Here is an 18,988-nt window from a genome sequence, read left to right on the forward strand (position 1 = left end):
TAAAAGGCAAAGAAGAGTCAAAGTACCGTTCAGTGTGGAATAAATGGTATGGATGGGTAAATAATAGGAATAATAGTAGTAGAGTTAAGAAAAATGTATAGAAATGTATAGAAATGAATAGAAATGAATAGAAATCCATATTTGTAACAATGTCACAGTACTGTTAAAGATGTGATTGAGATATGTAAAGGTGAAAAAAGCACCATATATGTATGTATGTATGTATGTATGTATACCTTTACATATATACATATACATATATACACACACATACATACAAACAAACAAATAAATCAAGGAATTGCCTTGGGGCTTAAGCTCCCGAGAGGGTTCTGCTGTAATTTCATCCGGACCCAGCTGAGCAATATTTTGGGCCTTGTACAAAAGAGACTTGAAAAAGGAGGGTTGGAAGAGACCCGTAAAGGTTGGTTGCTCAGGCTTTAAACCCTCATCCTCTGAAAAATTGGAGTCTCTAACGTCCCCTTCCTCCTCCTCAGATATAGAGTGGCGGCTCTGGTTAGATGGGTCCATGAAACACCCTTCCTCATAATTCATCCATTCGTACAAGAGGAACATGTAACCCTTGCTCAGGAGGTCTATTATACACAGGTCTCTCAGATGGGACTACCTGCTGAGGGAAAGGATCGTAAAAACCAGAGGCTAACCCAGTAGGGCGCAGAAATTGCTGAAATCCTTCCACAATCCCATCTAATGGCCACTGATACCACCTCTTTAATATCTTCAGGCCTGCTAGTTACAGTAAATTCCACAGGGAGTAGGCCAGCAGCCATTGGTGTAAAAGTGGCTTCCGCCCCTTGCCTGCCTTTGGGCGGATTCCCATAAGCATTGGGTGCTTCTGATGCCCAGACTGCCTGCCTAAAATTAGGGCCCATTCTGCTTAAGTCTCCGGGGCCACATTGTAAAATCTTTTGTCATTCCCACTTGGGGGAGGGTGCATCCCTGGTTGGGCCAATTGTCCTTGGATCATGTCACGGAATAATTTAGGTGAGGGGATTTCCTCACTCTCCGTGGTTGGCTCTGAAAAGAGCAACTCGTTGGGTCCACCAGGCCCCAATGCTGATTCCGTTGTAGTTGGGTCTGCTCCCAAGTGCGCTGTGGCTTTGGCCTTAAACAATAAAAACTTTAAAAGGGCTGGGCAAAAGAACCCTGCAAAGGCCGGGGGATCTGGAGCCATCCCCTCATCTTCAGAAAGTTCCATCTCTTTTTGGTCTTCATCTCCTGAGAGCGATGTCCTGCTCTGCATCGAGGAAGTGGGTGAGTAAGACCCTTGGAAAGTTGCCAAATCTTTTTGATGCTGGGATGTCCTGTATTGGTAGGGGAGTTCCATGTGCCACAGGAGTAGCCTCATGTCCCTGTTGTAGGCCTGCAGCGATGCCCTGTGTTATGGCCTCTGATATCAGAATTTTCATCTGGTCAGAATTTTCAGGCCCCTTGGGCGAAGTCCTGCCGCCGTGGGTGTAAAGGTAGCCACTGGTGCTGCCTTTATCCACTTTGGCAGTGGCTCTCACTGCCTTTCTGCTGGCAACAGATTGGAATGTGGATCATAAAAACCTCATTGTCTTCTGATGAAAAGGATGGCTGAGAGGATTGCTCTCTGGCGCCATCTGGTGACCCAACCTGAGAACACAGTGGAATCTGTTATTTTACATTGATTGGACAACTTAACTGCTGAACTGGTAAAACACGGAAATTTCAACCCTTTCTTTTCTAGGGGGACTTTCCCCCCTCCTTTGCTCTGCTTCCCTCTTAGCCTTGGCAATTCTTTTGTCAATGGCCTCCAGATGTCCTTCTCCTCATCTTTTGAAGCTCTTTGGGAGGAAAAGGCTTTTGTCTTTAATCTAACTACTGTTCCTTTAGTGGCCAGCTTTGGACCTGCAGAGCTTTTGGGATTACTCTGGTCTGGACTGGCAACCCCTGGTCCTCCCCACTCACCCCTAGTATTCCTGTGTCCTCAGGATCCACCATTTTTTTCTGCCCTTCCGGACAAGGCAGGCTTGTTCCTAAGCGAAACTTTGCTGCCATGGCTTTTCTTAGCTGCTTCGGAGTATGCCATAGGATTCTACTGGGCAATGACTACTCCCACTCCATTGTCTGCGGGGCTTGGTTAATGACCTGACTCTCCTGGAGCCAGAACAAAGGTGGACATGTCGGACAGACCAGGGAGCCAGCCGGGATGAAGGTGGTTTTTCTGGATGGACCAGAAAGCCAATGGTAGGGCTGAGGCGGCTTAGTCAGGCAGCCAGAAAGGCGGCTATGCCGGACAGACCAGGGGAGACAGCCCATCAGATGGAACGAGGCAGCTATGCCAGACAGACTGGGGAGCCAGCCTATCCATTCAGTCTTGCGAAGTCTTACGTGGAGCTGGGACCATACTGTTAATATCTACAAACTAGTACTGCTTCACTTTGGAAGTAGGTTCATGAATATTTATAGTAATTCTTACAGCAAAACTAGTAAGCATAACAATTCTACAATACAATAATAAAATTAAGTAAAAATTGGAGCGGAGAAAATGGGCTTATTGAAGGGCATTTAGTGGATTTATGATAAAGCTTTTAAACTGGGATGTTCTCAGTTCACAGTTCAACCTTATTTTAATTTCTTAGTAATATACCCATTTTGTTAAATTCTGCCTTTACTCCATAATTTTACAGTGAAGCAGCTAAGACAATAAAAACAGCTATACAGATCTGATTATGATCCAGGACTATGGACTTTTGGTGTTGTGAATATGAACATACACTAATCTTTCCACTCTCTTTAAAATATCTGAAAGAAAATTGAAAACATGTTCTCAATGCCCCCTGTATCATTCCAGAGACTGGCAGAGCTTGGCACAATTCATAAAGGGTGAGTTTGAAATAACATTTAATATACTATTAATATATGCAGTCTATACCCTATTTCTTTTATACCATCTTATATTTTGGAAGCTTAAAAAGATAAAAAATAGAAAAAGGAAGATCTTGTTATCTGAATGTTACATTTCAATGGGACGATATGGAATTCCAAATTCCCTACTTTGTGTCTATGTATTACTGTTACAAGCTGCCTCAGTAGCATTTTCACAGAAATAAAACTTTTAAAAACTTTCTTTAGGAATGCACAAAAACATAAATTGAATGTATTCATTAATTATCTAAAGGACAGATCAAACCACTGTTAAAGTTACGATTGATTCATTACAACTCACATCTTATTATCTGGATTACACTTTCTCTTTTCATATGTTATTGCTAATAATAGACAACTTCTTACAAATTAGACCCTTTGATGTTAAGTGGGAGACTAAAAACTCTCTTAAAACATAAAAAAAAATCTTTATTTTATAGATTAGTCTCTCTAGGGATAGAGAGCAAGAACATTAAAATAAGTAAGTAAAAGGTAAGGCCTAAGCATCTTTATTTAGCCATGTTTACTCTTAACCTGAAGGATTGATGTTCATAGTTTTTGTAGTCTTCTGAGAAAGAGAATATATATTTATTTATAAGTTAAGTAAAGTACAGGATCTTTTAAGATTCATTAGGAATTCTATTGTTGCATATGTATTGATAAACTTGGATGTATACAGATAAACTTGAATGTATACAGATCTACAAGCACATGTAGAACTAAAAGGACTAAAAAGATCTGAGTCAAAGCGTAATACAGGTAGTCCTTGACTTACAACAGCTCATTAATGACAGTTCGAAGTTGCAATGGCACTGAAAAAAGTGATTTATGACCATTTTTCATATTTACCATTGTTACAGGATTCCCATGGTCACATGATTAAAAAAGTATGATGCTTGGCATCAGACAGTTGCAGTGTCTGGTCATGTCTTGGGGGCCCTTTGGTGACTTCTGACAAACAAAGTCAATGGGGAAGCCAGATTCACTTAACAACCATGTTACTAACTTAACAACTGCAATGATTCTCTTAGCAAATGTGTCAAGAAAGGTCATAAAATAAGGCAAAACTCACTTGACTGTCTCACTTAGCAATAGAAATTTTGGGTCAATTGTGGTCATAAGTCAAGGATTATCTGTACAAAATGAAAAAAATAGAAAATAATTACCTACAGCACATATTGGATTGAATCCAGTAATAATTACACTCAGAATTATAGATACTTTGTCTTCAACTCTCTGGAGCAGGGGTCCCCAACCACCGGTCCGCGGACCAGTACCGGTCCGTGGAACAAGTCCTACCGGGCCGCTGGCTTGCTGGGCGCCGCCATCTTGTTTTGATGAAAAAGTGCTTCCGGTGAGCTTTTCCGGGTATAAAGCTCACCGGGCACTTTTCATCAAAACAAGATGGCGGCGCCAGCTGATGTGTCGGTACCGGGCCGCGCCATAAAAAAGGTTGGGGATACCGGGCCGCGACGTAAAAAAGGTTGGGGATCACTGCTCTGGAGTGTTTTTGACAGTCCAGAGGAATCAATAAAAATCCTTCCCAGCCCCCCCCCCCATTGGAAAACAATACTTCCCTGGAGACATTCTACTCACAAAATAATACATCTGGCTGAATCCATATTTTAGTTTTTAATACAAGTGTATTCTGTACAAATAATATAATTTGATTTCAGCAAAATTTTTCATAAAGTTTCACAGGACATTCTCATTAACATGCTATTAAAGTTTGGTTTGGCTAGCACTAGAGTAAGGTGGATTACAATTGGCTAACCATACTTGAGGATCAGAAGTAATAAATTTAGAGAACAATTACTTGTGATGTGCATGGATCAGTCTTGAGCTCACTATTTTAAACTATTTTAATAATAAGCTGGCTGGTGAATTGATGATCTAATTTTCAAAATTGCAGGTGACAAAAAAAGTAAACAATATTTATTTATTTCTTTACAAGACTTCTATCACTGCCTATCTCATATGAGACTCTTGGCAGCTCACAACAATTAATAAACCTCCCCCTCAAAAATAAGACTAGTAGAGCAATTATACTTGCAGCTCAATCCTCATTCTAGCCCTGTCTGGGGGAAGAGCTAGGACTCCAGAAGACTAAAAGGATAGGGAATCCCTCAGATTTGAGGTAGTATTACATTTAGGGATAAAAAATACAGGGCACACATACAAAATAAGCTTTGAAGCATTGGAGAAAATGGGCATTGGTATAATTACCTGAGAACCCCCTTTCTATCTATGCTGCAAGAGTGCCCAGGATAGGTTAGACTCTTCCCTGTGACGTCATAGAGCTGAGTCTGCCAGTATAAAAAGCCAGCCCCTGCCTGGCTCCCCAGCTTTAGGTGAAATACTTGACATAGGGTGTCTATGAAAGCAAACCCCCCCCCCCAAAAAACAACAACCAATTAGAAACAACACCCCCCCCCCGCACGCAAGAACCAGATGCACCAAGGGTGGGGCTGGAGTCTCTTTCAGCATAGATAGAAAGGACATTCTCAGGTAATTATACCAACACCCATTCTCATCCACACTGCGCTGAGAGTCCAGGATGGGACATACCAAAGCCTGCATGTCCATGTCCTCAGGAGAGCCCTCGTCCGGTTTGCTTACTCCGCTAGTGGAACAACCCTCTGAAGCACCCTTCTGCCAAATGCTGCCTCTGCCAAAGCAAATGAATCTATATGATAGTGCTGTATGAAGGGTGACAGAGACGCCCAGGTAGCCACCTTACAGATCTCTTTGAGAGATGCGTGAGTGGACCAAGCGGCTGATGTTACCACGCTTCTGGTGGAATGCATAGTTAGTTAGGTTCCTGGGCACCAGAAGGGACAAAGTCCGGTAGGCATTGGAAATACATGTCCTGATCCACCTGCTCAGAGTAGAAGAATAAGCCTTGCACCCCAAGGAGTTTGGGGAAAAAGAAACAAAGTCTCAGTCTTCTGAAAAACAGATGTATGTTTGATGTAGATACGAAGAGCCCACCTTGCATCTAACATATGCCACTTGTGCTCCAATTTGTGGCTTGGCTTAGGACAGAAATCTGGCAACACAATGTCTTGAGCCCGGTATTGATTTTCAGGACAAAGGTAGGATCTAAACATTAAGACCACCCTGTTCTCATGAAAAGTACACAAAACAGCTCATCCGGAAAATACAAGAATTTGAGGACAGATAGCTGAAACCTTAGTATGTTCACCCTGAAGATGACTTATCGGACACTCTATAACCATGTTCAAATACATAAGGGAAGGTACAGGAAGATGATCATGAACTAGTTCTGATCCTAGAAACTAGGATCAGAAAGAATAGTTATAAGCTGTACAGTACTATAACAGTCTACCTATGACGTTTGTGGGTTCTTTACCTCTGTAAATTTCTGGATAGCCACCTCTCATAGATGGTTAAATGGTTTCCTGCATCCTACAGAGGGTTGGATTAGAAGATCCCTGTGGTCCCTTTCAACACTATCATTCTATTATTCTGTAATAAATGCCATAAAATACAAATGCAGCTTGGATGATGCGGGCAGAATGGCTGATTCCCTCTCTTTGGAAGGGAAGGAGGAACCATTGCAGGGTGCGTGCATGTAGGCGTGCTCATGGCACAGCTTTGATGCCTGAGATCATCTTCCCAAGCAACTGGGACAGGAGGGAGAGTGGAACGGAGTGACAGTCGAATTCTGTTGATCAACTTGTTGATGCTGTGCTGTTGGTCCTGGGAGAGGAAGACTTCGCAGCTGACTGTGTCGATGATGCCCTCGAGGTACAACAGTCGGGTCGTTGGAGAAAGATGGCTCTTGACCAGGTTGATGGAGAAACCATGTTCCTGCAAAACCTGCATTGTGATTCGAAGATCCTGTTCGGCCGCCTGGACGGGGGTAGATTGAATCAGAATGTCACCCAGATAGCATTGGACCTTCACAGGTATGGCTTGGAGGGCTGCCAATGCTGCCAAGACTTTAGTAAAAACCCATGATGCCAACGAAAGGCCAAATGGTAGGGCCCGGTATTGGTAGTGTTCACCGCAATAAGAAAAGTGTAGGAACTGGTGATGGGGAGGCCAAATTGGGATATGGAGGTAAGCATCCATGAGGTCTATGGAAGAGAGGAGATCGCCCTCCCAGACGCTCTGAAGAATAGAATGTAGTGTTTTCATTTTAAAATGCCTGTATGGGATGAATTTGTTCAGGAGCTTGAGATCGAGGATTGCTCTCCAAGAGGCGGGAGTAGAAGCCCGACCTCCGCTGATCCAATGGAACCCTCTCTATGTTTCCGATGTCCATCAGGTGATGGATAGCTGAGTCCATCAGGGCCTGTTTAGCTGTGTCTCGAGAGGTAGGACAGCTGACAAAGAAATTTGGAGGGGGGGAGAGAAACTCGAGGTGAAGGCCCGATAATATTGTTCTGATGGCCCAGACATCCGTAGTTTATTCCTCCCATCTGGTTTTTAAAAAGGTCAGACGACCTCCGATGGGAGAGGAGTGAATGCAGTTACTTAGAGCGCCCAAATGAACAACCTCCTCCCCCTCGAAAAGGCCGCTTACCCAAGAACTGCTGTTTTTTGGATTGGCGGTCCTGCTGTTGCTCCTGCCGAGGAGGATATGTTCTCTGATTGAAATGAGGGATGTTGTCCGGCCAGAAGGTTTGAGGCCTGGAGTATGTGATGTGTCGAAATTCTGACCCCTTGGAGGAAGTTGACAGCACCTTTCTCGTCTCGTGTTTCCACCACGTATGGTTGTAAGGCTGCTCCAAAGAGGTTTTCTCCGGAGCAAGGGCCACTGCCAACTTCCACTTACGTTTAGAGTCAGTTTGACAGTTGCACATCCAGAGAAGGCACCTGGCAGATACTGAAAAAGCCATTGCCTTCTAAGTGAATTTGGCAGAGCTTAAAGTGGTGTCGGCGGTGAATTCGGCTGCTATTGTTTTGTTGAGGTCCTGGTGGGACTTGACGCTGGCACTGGGAACCCTGTCCTGAAGCTGACACAACCAGCGAATGGCAGACCTGGTAAAAAACAAGGCTGCAGTGGAAGCTTTCACAGCCCAATCTGCGGCCTAGTGTAAGCGCTTCAGTTTGTTCCGATTTTTTGTCCTCCGGTTGTAAGACATCCTCCGGTTCCGTAGGAGTGCTTGAGGAAGCGTAAGTGGCTACCACTGGGGGATCTACAGCTGGGAGAGCTAATGTGTTGGCCAGGGAGAGACCCACATTAAAGAACCTCTTGTCCTGGGATGAAGGGCGAGGCCCTGACAGGGGGCTGTCACAATTGTTCCTTAACTAAATTCAAGAACAACAATGGGGATGGGAGAACCTTATTTCTGAACACAGGTTTGGAGAATAATGTGTCTCTTTGGCCCGAAGGGCCAGCCTGTGGTTCTGGGGCCACCTCTTCCGGGCTTAACTGGGCTGTAGCTAGAGCCTTGTGTAGCAATGGCCGAAACAAGGAGGGTCTAAAGACAGCCATTGTGGATAGCTGCTCTGGTTTAGTCTTCTCTTCATCAAAGGAAGGGATCCTTAATTTCCCCATTTATCCTCTTGAGGAGCTAACCTGCTCAGAATAGTAAGAGGATCCCCTATCGTCCTGTTCCTCCCAATTCGAATGATGTGGGACATAAATGGGTTCCGAAGTGGGAACCTCCCTCTGTAGAGGAGGGTTACCCTGACAGAAAGAAGGATACCTGGACCACCACCTGGGGAGTGGAGGAGGTACTGGAGACCCTCAGCAATACTCTGACTGCTGCAGCGACTACAGCCTGGATGTCCAGTGGCCTGTTCTCTAGGGATGGGCCTATAATCTGTGGCCCAATTCCACAAGGGATAAGGTTTGCTTCCTCCCTATGCCTGTAAACTCCTAGGGGCAAAGCCTGCTGAGGATTAGGTTTAGTCATGTTCCAAGTAGGTGGTCTGTAAGAGGGGCCTGATGAACTCAGTCCTGGGGGAGGGTCTCATCTTGCCTTTCGGATGACCAGGCCTATAGATGGCTAGCAGGGCTCCTATCTGACCTTCTTGTTCCTAACGATTGGTCAGTGTAGGCCATTGATTGTTTTTGTAAGTGCTGAATATTTTTTGCAAACTGTTTCTCTCAGGCCGCATGTCTTTGTTTTTCTGCCCTAATTTCAGACTTGGAGGCCTTTTGGGGGCAAGGGCCTTAGCCCTAATCTTTGCTGCGGCCTCCCAGTAGACTGAGCGGATTCATGGTCTTTTCCTCTTCAGAGTCTGTTTGGGAGCCTCAGAAGCCTTAATATTCTGCATGCCTGATGGTCCTGGCTGGGCCCAATTGGTTTTCATTGCTCAAGGAAGAACACCGGAGGTGCTGTCAGCTCCTCCTGAAGGTGTCTTCCGAGCTGAATGGCCAGGGGAGAGAGGTTCACTGCCTTGGGGTCCACTAAAAAATGGCACCCGAAGGATCTTGATCTCAAAATGGCCACTGGCCCTGAGGCACAGGGCCTTAAGAGGCCTTGTAGATATGAATCTCCTGGGGCCTCGCACTGGAGCCTTAGTAAGGCAATTAGAGGATTATTGACTTTGCAGTGGGGAGATTGGTGCTTCTGTCTTGGTGGTTCGGCTCGGGATCGGCCTGATTTGGTCTGAGGGACCATGTGAATGGCTGCCTGTGATATCTGCAGTTTGGGGCTCAATAAGCCCTGGGGAGACTCGTGTCGTCGAAAACAAGCTTGAGAGGTCGGGCCGGTCTGATCTGCTCTTTATGAGCCGCGCACCGCGAGGAGCTGCTAGAAGGCTGCATGATGTTAATTAGCCCCAGTAAGTGCGAGAGTGGTTTCATGGCGTTTTGAAACAGCGCACTTACTGCTGGTGTGTCAGTACCAAGCTGAGGCAGCTGACAGGCGGAGGAGAGCGGGCCCCCGCTCTCCTCGTGAGTGAAGCTCTACCGGAGCCCCAGGAGCTGCTCGATGGTGTTGAGTTTCTCGATTCCTGCCTTGCTTTTCTGATGTGAGGAATGCTAACTCAAGTCCAGAGACAATAGCTCTTATGTCCAAGAGCTGAGTTGAAAAGCTGGGGCTCTCAGCACAGGCTGGCCTTTTTATAATAGCAGATTCAGCTCAACATCATAAGAGGGTGGAGTTATACTCAAAGCTGGACTCTCGAGCAGCATGATGGAGAATGTGTCACTTTGTATAAATAAAGCAACAAAACCAGCACATTCTGGCCTTAGAAATGTGAATTGGATAACAAGAAAAAAAGGCCAAAAACAGTATCTTCAAAGCTTAAAAAATTGGCCAATTTTAGAGTTGAGAAATGAAATATGACCATGCAAGGCTCCAAGAGATTAAAAAAAAAAAAGCCCAAGAATACAGGATTATTTTCAATACTAAGACATTGCTCAGAATAGAGTATCACAAAAAAGTATTAACATAAAAGCTAGTTTCTACATTTTTGATTGACATAAAACTAACAACTGATAGTGTACTACTCATTTAATCCATCCTGAAAACAGGAAATTTTAGTGTACAACTGGTTTTTAACCTTATCCTCTTAAATTTGCTGTTCAAATAGTTGCCAGCAGATTTTACACATTATTTATTATTGCATGGAAATAACTCCCTTTAACATAACAAATGAAAACACTGTAAACTTTCTAATAAATGGATCAAACAAAAACAAGGTTCATACTTCTGTGCAATATTATTTCTATGTAATTTTAATTCCTTTTATTATTAAGACTTTGCTGTGCTGGCTCCTCTGGACTGGGACAGGTGCCAAGCAAAACTATCCCCAAACTCCAGCATGCACTAAGACCAAACATGCCCCAAATCCCAGCATGCCCAAATTTTGAAATACGGAATTCTGAAATCAGTTGAACTAAAATTGATTATCCTATCATCACTGAATGAGCTTTTGTACCAAGAATGAACTTGAATCTGATCTATCTAACTCAGATTAACTCATGTAAGCACTATGTACATTTAGTTTCTTTTAAGGAACGGCTTAATAGCCATTCGTGAATACCCTTCATTTCTTCAAGTGGCAATAGTTTTGAGCAATCTCAAAGTTTAAGGATCTTATAAGTATGTAACATATATAACTAAAACAGTATTGTAATCAAGAAAAAGGTATACTTAAATTTATTTTCTCTCATCTATGACAGTTGAAGCTATTTACATTTATTTTCTAAAACAGTGGAAGGGACTTCACCCCCTTCCCAATGGAAAGGAAAAGCAGCCGCCACCTTCACCATGCACATAACCAATCTGCTAAACGGCAGAGCAGTAACTGTTGCTTTCAGTGTTGCGATGCCATGTTTCATCTGCTTTCTCTGATAAGTAGGAGTGTTTGTTTCAGGATAAGAAAGGCTCAACTGATAATGGTCAAGATAAAGATGATTCTCTTCCTCAATTCAAGGCAAGGCAAAAGAGTCTCTAATCCAGTTTTAGACTGCTTAAAAAGAATGTGCAAATGCTCAAACCTAATCAGGGCAATACTGCCTATGTACATTGGTTTCTATTAGTTTAATACATTCAGTTATAACAACCTACAAAAGTTTGTGGAAACTTATATTACATGGACCCTTCCTTCCACACAGCCCTCACAAGTTTCCTTGATAGTGTTTGCTAATCCCTCTAGTAATATCTTATTTTGTTTTATTTCGTTTCTCAAAGTCACCCTGAAATTTTGACCAGGAAGTCAAAACATGTTTTCAGTAGTAAGTGCTGTTGTTATTTCAGTGGTTATCTAAATGTTCTCTGATATAATTGATAGATCAACTATATAAGGCATTCCTATAACCACCATACCCAGATAAACTATTTCTTTTATGCTTCTATATTTACAAATAAAATATTAATAACTAACATGATCCAATGACAAAAACATCAGAAGTACACAATTTTTGCATTTTGTTGCCTATTTTGGTAATGCAATATCTGTAAGAAAACAACCAATTTCAAAAAGCAGGGACCCCTCAATTCACATTGCTGCATCAGAGTTGTGAGCTCTGCTTCACGAATCCTCCAGAAGAGCAGAATCAGCATAAGCCAGAGATGTTGTATACATCACTGTAAGAAAAACACTTTTTATAATTGACAAAATTAAAAAAAAACTGCTTATACATGTCTAGAAGAGACAATAATATCATTGTTATGTAGGAAAGGAACTACTCTGAGAGTGTCACCTTAGAAAAACCAGATCAGAAACCAAATAGATAACAGACTGCAACCAAATAAAAAAATTTCTTTCAAACACCCAAGGTAAAAAAATCAAAACACCAAGCACATTGGAATGAAAAAGGCTACAAAGCAAACATCCAAAAGAAAAGAAACCAAAGTAATTAAAACTCTAGACACATTAGAAAAGACATTTACCAGACCACAATAAAAAAGATAGATGAAGAAACAGGACATGCAGGAAGAAAAAAATTAAACTACGATAGCGAAGAAAAGAAAAACAAACCTAAGGACATTAGGTAAGCATAAACAGAAAAGCCCAACAAAAACACAAACAGTTTTGCATTTTTTCAAAATTCTTTTTTTTAAAACAAGTTTTATTGATTTTCAAAACACACAAGTCATCATTTTCCATTAAATGTTTAAACCTTTTTCCATTATAAATTTAACAAGTCAGGTAAACTATAATTCTATTTTAAACCATTTCCATATAAACATACAAAAACCTCTTATCCAATTTCCCTTTATTTCTCTTCACTCTTATTCAATTTTATTATTATTATTTCATCTACTTCTTTCTGACTTAGTTACCATTATTCTCATTCTATATTTCTACAAGGTTTTATTAATTTCCCCCCCCCAAAAAAACAACATAATCACACAACACACAAAACATATAAAAGATCTTTTTGGAAAGTAACTTGGACCCAGGTATCTCTCTTTTCATGGACTTCAATTATATTCAGGCTCATCTTACATATCATTACTTATTTTATTTACCATTCTAAGTCTTCTATATTAACTTCTCCACATATTTCACTCTTCTTGATTCTATCTTAATTAATCATCTTAATTTGAGTCATTATATTTATATCTTTTGTCCATTCTCTATTATACCTTTGTCTCATTCCTTTTAAAAAGAAAGAAATTTCTCCTGAAATCACTAATCAGAGTATGATGCCTTTCTATCTCCCCACTAAATTAATCAAATTAATCTTTAAAATACCCAATCCGATTTTGCTTGGTACATTCTAACTGAATAATACATCTAAAACAATTAAATACCTAGTTAAGCAATAGATTTAAATATTAAAAACAAAATACTATAATGAAAGTTTTATAATAACATCAATACCATAATCTTAATAAACTCTTTAATTAAAGTTTAATATTCTAAATCTCCCCTCATATTATATTTTCAAACCAATCATTATTAACATTCCAACATTTTAATCTCTTATCAACTCTCAAACCATTTAAATGAAATTGGAAATTTTTTTAAATTTAAACTAGAAAAAAATTGGTCTAGTGGTTAAGGTGTTGTCTAGAAACCTGGAGCCTGGAGTTCTAGTCCTATCTTAGGCATAAAGGTTGGGTGACTCTGGGCCAGTCACTCTCTCTCAGCCAAATCCACTTCCCAGGACTGTTGTGCGGAAATAAGGAAAAGGAAGAAGTATTACGTATATTTGCCACCTTGAGTTATTTATAAAAATAATAAAACAGGGATGAAAATAAAAATAAACAAACATTGACAGTTTTTTAATGTTACAAGAACAGGCATCTAAGAACAGATACAATTCTTCCATATGATTAGACATTAAGGCGGTATATACATGTTCAGGAGGTTTTTTAACAGTTATGCGTGTGTAAAAAGTGGCAATTCAGCAACAAAACACTCCATTCTCAAATTAGTCCAATTCAATATGAAAATTGCATTGAAACAATAACAATGAAATGTTATGACAGTGGAATCTTTGCAGTTATGTTTGTGAAGTATCTGTTTCAGTATATGGCAAAAATGTCAGAATTCATATAATTACCACCATAATTAGTGCAGGTAATAGAGATACTGTAATCACTTCTCATTGGTTAGCATAGTTACACTAAGCTTCAGCTGATTTTGATTGCAATCATTTTGGCAAAATACTTAACAAATAAAATAATATTTGCAAAGAATTGGATTATTCATGCACCCCAGGCTTACCTAGCTGTAAAGATCATAATATGTCTTATGTAATAGTACTATTATAATATACAGTTGTTTTAATAATTTTATATATAATTTTTTTTAAAATGGACACTAAATGCTTGACTTCACCTTAAGTCCCAATGTCTGTATCTACTTAGAAAAACTCAAATAGGTATCTTCCTTCTATCTCCTAAACACCAGTCTTCTTTTTTTAAATTATTGTGGATGTTATATACAAAGCTTCTTTGTATGACTGTTTCCAGCCAGACTCCCTGCCCAACTGTCACTGTTAACTGTCAAGTGCAGCTCCTACTTGCCACCATGCTCTTCCCCCACAACGTTCTAGACCCACTTATCAACACTTCAAGGCAAAGCTGGAAGAAAATGCAAAAGCTACTTTGGCCCTTGACTTTGGGACTCACATTTAAAATGACATTTCATCACAAGGCCCATTCAGATAAATTGTTGAAACAATCCTATATTGCCAAATGTTCCACTGTTTACTTCAGTTATGCATAATCCAGTTAGTAAATGCCTCTTAAATTTTGTCACTGTTTCCAAAAGCCCAAACATTCAAGACAAGTCCCTTAAATAGTTACAATGATTTTGTGAGCCTAGGAAGGAAATTTCAGCTGAACGAAAGTTAATAAACATTCAATCTGTAAAGAAAGGTAAGAAAGGAAGTTAAGAAAGGGAATGAAAAAAGATAAGAAAGGTAATAAATGAAAGGTAATAGAGGAATGGTAATAAAGTAAAGTTTACAAATTCTTAATCTACAAACAAGAAAAATATGGAGTGGAAACATATACATATACAAGGAACTGGGCTTCAGTGATATAACACCGGGCCCACAATATTTTCTTTTGCCACACTGATAAAAAAAACGTTCCTAAGTCCACATAATGTTACACTTCTGAAATTCTATGAATCACACTATGACACAGAAAATCTTAGTCCTTCACCTAAGCGTGGTATAAGCAAAAATGTAATTATGTCATTAACTGAAGACATAAGTGCAAAACAACTACAAGGATCATTCTTTGTTCTTCTCTCTATTCGCAGTCTAATAAAGTCTGAGAGATGAGAAAATTGTGTATAAACAAGGACTCAGTCTTCAGCTGGAAAATAAATTAAAGCAAATGTTTAAAAAATAAAATTAAAAATGCTTTTGCTAATTTCTGAAGCCATTTTAATTGCATTCAGAATTTCAAGATTACTATTCTTGAGAATGAAAAACTAAATAAACAATATTAAATTGTATATTAGCACAGATAATATCCCAGTTACAAATAATTTACAAGAAAACTTCATACCTAAGATTTTAAGTACAGACTTTTACAATTTTTCAGCTAAAATGCCTATAATTTTGCCATCATTTTGTATGGATAAGGAAGCAGAAATATGAATAAATGTCCATTATTTTGCTTGATCTTATCAACTGCCAATTTTAACACCTTCTAACCTAAAACACTTTATTACAAATTTCATTTATTCCTTGACTGCTCATAAAAATTCTGTCAAGACAGTTTAGTATTATATAAATAAAGGGTTTAGTATTATATCAATAAAGGGTTTTTTTTTAAATTATTTTTCAGAGCAAATACAACATCCGCCCTAGAACTTGGCTTACTCAACATCCCCTTGACTGGTTTCAATCGAGTAACCATAGCAAAGGCTTGATATCTTAGTAAAGTATCCAGACTTCAAAAAAATCTCCAGTTTTAAGTAAAAACACAATGGGACTAAGAGCTAAAGTTCTTTTTAAAACACTAGAAAAACCACCCTATTTTGCAACTGCATATAATTCAAGGAAGCTTTGCAAAATTTGCAATGGAGGAGAAAATATATACAGAATATCTGTTTACTCAACTTCTTTAATTGTTAGAAGGAAGTAGTGTATCATATTTCTCAACTTCCAGATTCCCTAGTCGTGATTATAATTCCCATCAGTATCAGGTTAGAAACAAATGGTTTGCTACAGCTGTATAGATTTGCACATATTTCTAGGGCACAGGCTTGGGAAGCCAGCATTAGATCCTCAATTGACAGACACTTGTTTAATCTATATTTCAAGCCCATTAGCAATAACTTTTAGAAGCACCTCCTTCATAAAAATCAATAAAGTATCATAGGAGATAACTATTATTTAAAACCAAGCATTTTATTAACAATACAAAATAATAGGTCTGTCTCTTTCTTTCTCTCTCGATGTATGTATGTGCGTGTGGATGCGTATAATATTTCAGATTAACTTTTGATCCTTTGGTTATTGCTACAAGGGCTCCAATCAGGATTAGTGTAGTAACAGATTTCTTTTTCCATAAGTTTTCAACTTTGATCTGCAAGTCTTGATATTTCATCATTTTTTTCCAACTGTTTTTCTTCAATCACCCAGAACAGCAACACTTTTCAATAATTGTTATATCAGACATGCTATGAACAAGGTGGCTATATATCACTCCACCCCAAGAAGAAAACACCTAGACAAATTGAGCAGCATGGTATGTGCCTGGGCCGTGGCCTCCCACTTGCACTAGCATTGCAGTGTCACACTGGCACTAGCAATGCTGCAAACGTCATGTAGGCATTAGCGTCGCTATGAACACACACTCCCCCACTCAAACTAGCATTGCTCAGGCACTAGCATTGCTGTGAGTGTTGCTTGGCTGCTAGTATTATTGTGAGTGCACATTCAATTCATGGCTCGCTGCCTCGTTTATGCATGCACATGTAAAGGTGCCTGCCCCTCCCCCCACATCACCAACAGAAAGGTTGAAGAACCCTGATATATGCAGTATAATGCAGTGAGCCATGTGCACATTTGTACATTGGGGAAACAAAACAACCACTTCATAAATGCATGGCACAACATAGGAGAATGCACCCCTCAGGACAACATTCAGTAGTCCATCTGCATTTAAAAGACAAATGCCACTCTTTTGAAGACAACAAAGTCCACATTTTGAACAGAGAGATAGACATTATCTATCTCCAGTTTACAACACAGGCCTTTCAACAGTTCCAAGAAGACTCCACACCCAACTGCACTACTCAGGTGACCCTGACAACACAAAGAAATCTCCAGGTGGCCTTAACGACTCACTAAAAGAATGCAAATGACCAGCTGCCTGCAAGGAGTATAAATCCCTTCCATTCTTCACCATCCAGCCAAAGCTGAAGAAGCTTCTTGGATGAGAAGTGAAAAGTCTTCAAAAAAAACCAGAAAGTCCAGTTGCCTCTTGAAAAAGCACCTTTAGGTTTCACTCTTAAATTGGGCGTTGGTTCTTACCTGATACGCCCCTTCTCGGCGAGCCGCGAGGAGCATCCAGAGACTGGGATGTGCTTCTGAGTCCTCTTCTTGCAGGCTGAGCTTTAGATGAGGAACGCTCCGCCCCTCACGTGGTATTGCGCAGCGTCTCCCCAGTTTTTGCGATAACGAGAAGAGAGGTTATTAATTCTTTCTAATCTACTATTGGCTCCTTGGCTGAAGCAAGAGTCCCCACCAGACGGAGAAATTAGGGTGGGGCTGGATGCTCCTCGCGGCTCGCCGAGAAGGGCGTATCAGGTAAGAACCAACGCCCATTCTCCCTCGAGCCGCTCGGAGCATCCAGAGACTGGGACATACCAAAGCTGGGCTGTCCTACGGGTGGGACTCCGTCTGGCCCGAAGGCCCCTCCGGATCACTGATGATCCTCTGTAAGACCCGTCGGCCAAAAGAGGCCTCCGCTGAGGCGTACGTATCTATTTTATAATGTCTGATAAACGGGGACGGAGAGGTCCAGGTGGCTGCCCGACAAATGTCAGCGATGGGGGCTTGCGTGGCCCAGGCCGCCGAGGTGGCTGCACTTCTGGTGGAATGGGCGGTTATTCCACCCGGAGCGGGCAGGGAATGGGAAAGGTAGCACCTCGCAATGGTGGCCCTGATGCAGCGACTGATGGTGGAAGGAGAAACCCTAAGCCCCAGTGACCTGGGTTGAAAGGATAGGAAGAGGATTCCGACTTTCTCATGGATTGAGTGCGCTTAATATATATACGCAAGGCCCTTCTAACATCTAGGGAGTGCCAGAGGACCCCCTGCTCCTGGAGGGCCTAGGGCAAAAGTTTGGTAGAACCAGTTCCTGTGACCTATGGAAGGGAGAGTTGACTTTTGGTAGGAAGGTGGGGTCGGGACGAAGGACCACTCGGTCTGCATGGAACACGCATAGATCGCTCCTGACTGACAGAGCTGCTAATTCCGAAACTCGACGAGCAGAAGTAATAGCTACTAGAAAAAACTACCATAAAGGTGAGAAACTGAAGGGATGAATCCCTCAAAGACTCGAACGGGAGCGAGTAAGAGAAACGAGGACCTTGTTGAGGTCCCATGTGGGGAACCTGTGAACAGTGGGAGGGCACAGGTTGGTGGCGCCCCTAAGGAAAGATCTAATTCGGGGTGATGAGAAAGGGAACCGTAGTTATCACAGGAGACCACGGTCGAGAGGGCAGAAAATTGTAGTCTCAGGGTGTTAGGTGCGAGCCCCTTGCGGAGGCCTTCCTGAAGAATTCTAGGATCTGAGCCACAGAGGGAGAGAGGGGATCAATCTGAGACCCGCTACACCACCTGCAGAACCCCTTCCAAGTGGCATCATAAATTCGTGTAGTGGAAGGTCGCCTGGCGGCCAAAATAGTGTCGATGACTTGACTGAGGGCTTCTCACTAGTCAGGCGGATCCGCTCAACCTCCAGACGGCTAACTGGAGCCATTGAGGCTCCGGATGCAGAAGGGGCCCCTGAGAGAGGGAGACCCAGTCCGGGGGATCCTCCATGGGGGCGTTACCGATAAAAAGCGGAGGTCCGCAAACCACGGTCGCCTGGGCCAATAGGGAGCCGCCAGGAGAAGGTCTGCCCTCTCCTGAATGAGTTTCTGTATTACTCTGGGAACTAACGGGAGCGGAGGGGAGGCATATAGGAGCCCTGGGGGCCATGGGCAAAGCATGGCGTTG

The 18,988-nt window shown here is 41.5% G+C and overlaps 1 protein-coding gene across 14 annotated transcripts in view; it reads right to left on the bottom strand.

Moving 5' to 3' along the window:
* Positions 1–18,988, bottom strand: part of ADD3 (adducin 3) — a 96,819-nt gene that overhangs the window by 59,332 nt on the left and 18,499 nt on the right. For 2 of the 14 annotated variants that reach the window (XM_087964580.1, XM_087964575.1), the window contains one exon: positions 13,371–13,461. The exons of 10 other annotated variants lie outside the window; for them this stretch is intronic. The gene's annotated coding sequence lies outside the window, so the exon portion shown is untranslated. Of the gene's footprint in view, positions 1–11,845; positions 11,931–13,370; positions 13,462–18,988 lie in introns of those variants that run through there. 2 more of the 14 variants (XM_087964579.1, XM_087964572.1) reach the window with 1 other exon arrangement.

The sequence above is a fragment of the Notechis scutatus genome, chromosome 4 (genome assembly GCF_049901735.1).
Source record: "Notechis scutatus isolate UNSWTSFEM ecotype Mainland chromosome 4, rNotScu1.2, whole genome shotgun sequence".
Lineage (NCBI taxonomy): Eukaryota > Metazoa > Chordata > Lepidosauria > Squamata > Elapidae > Notechis > Notechis scutatus.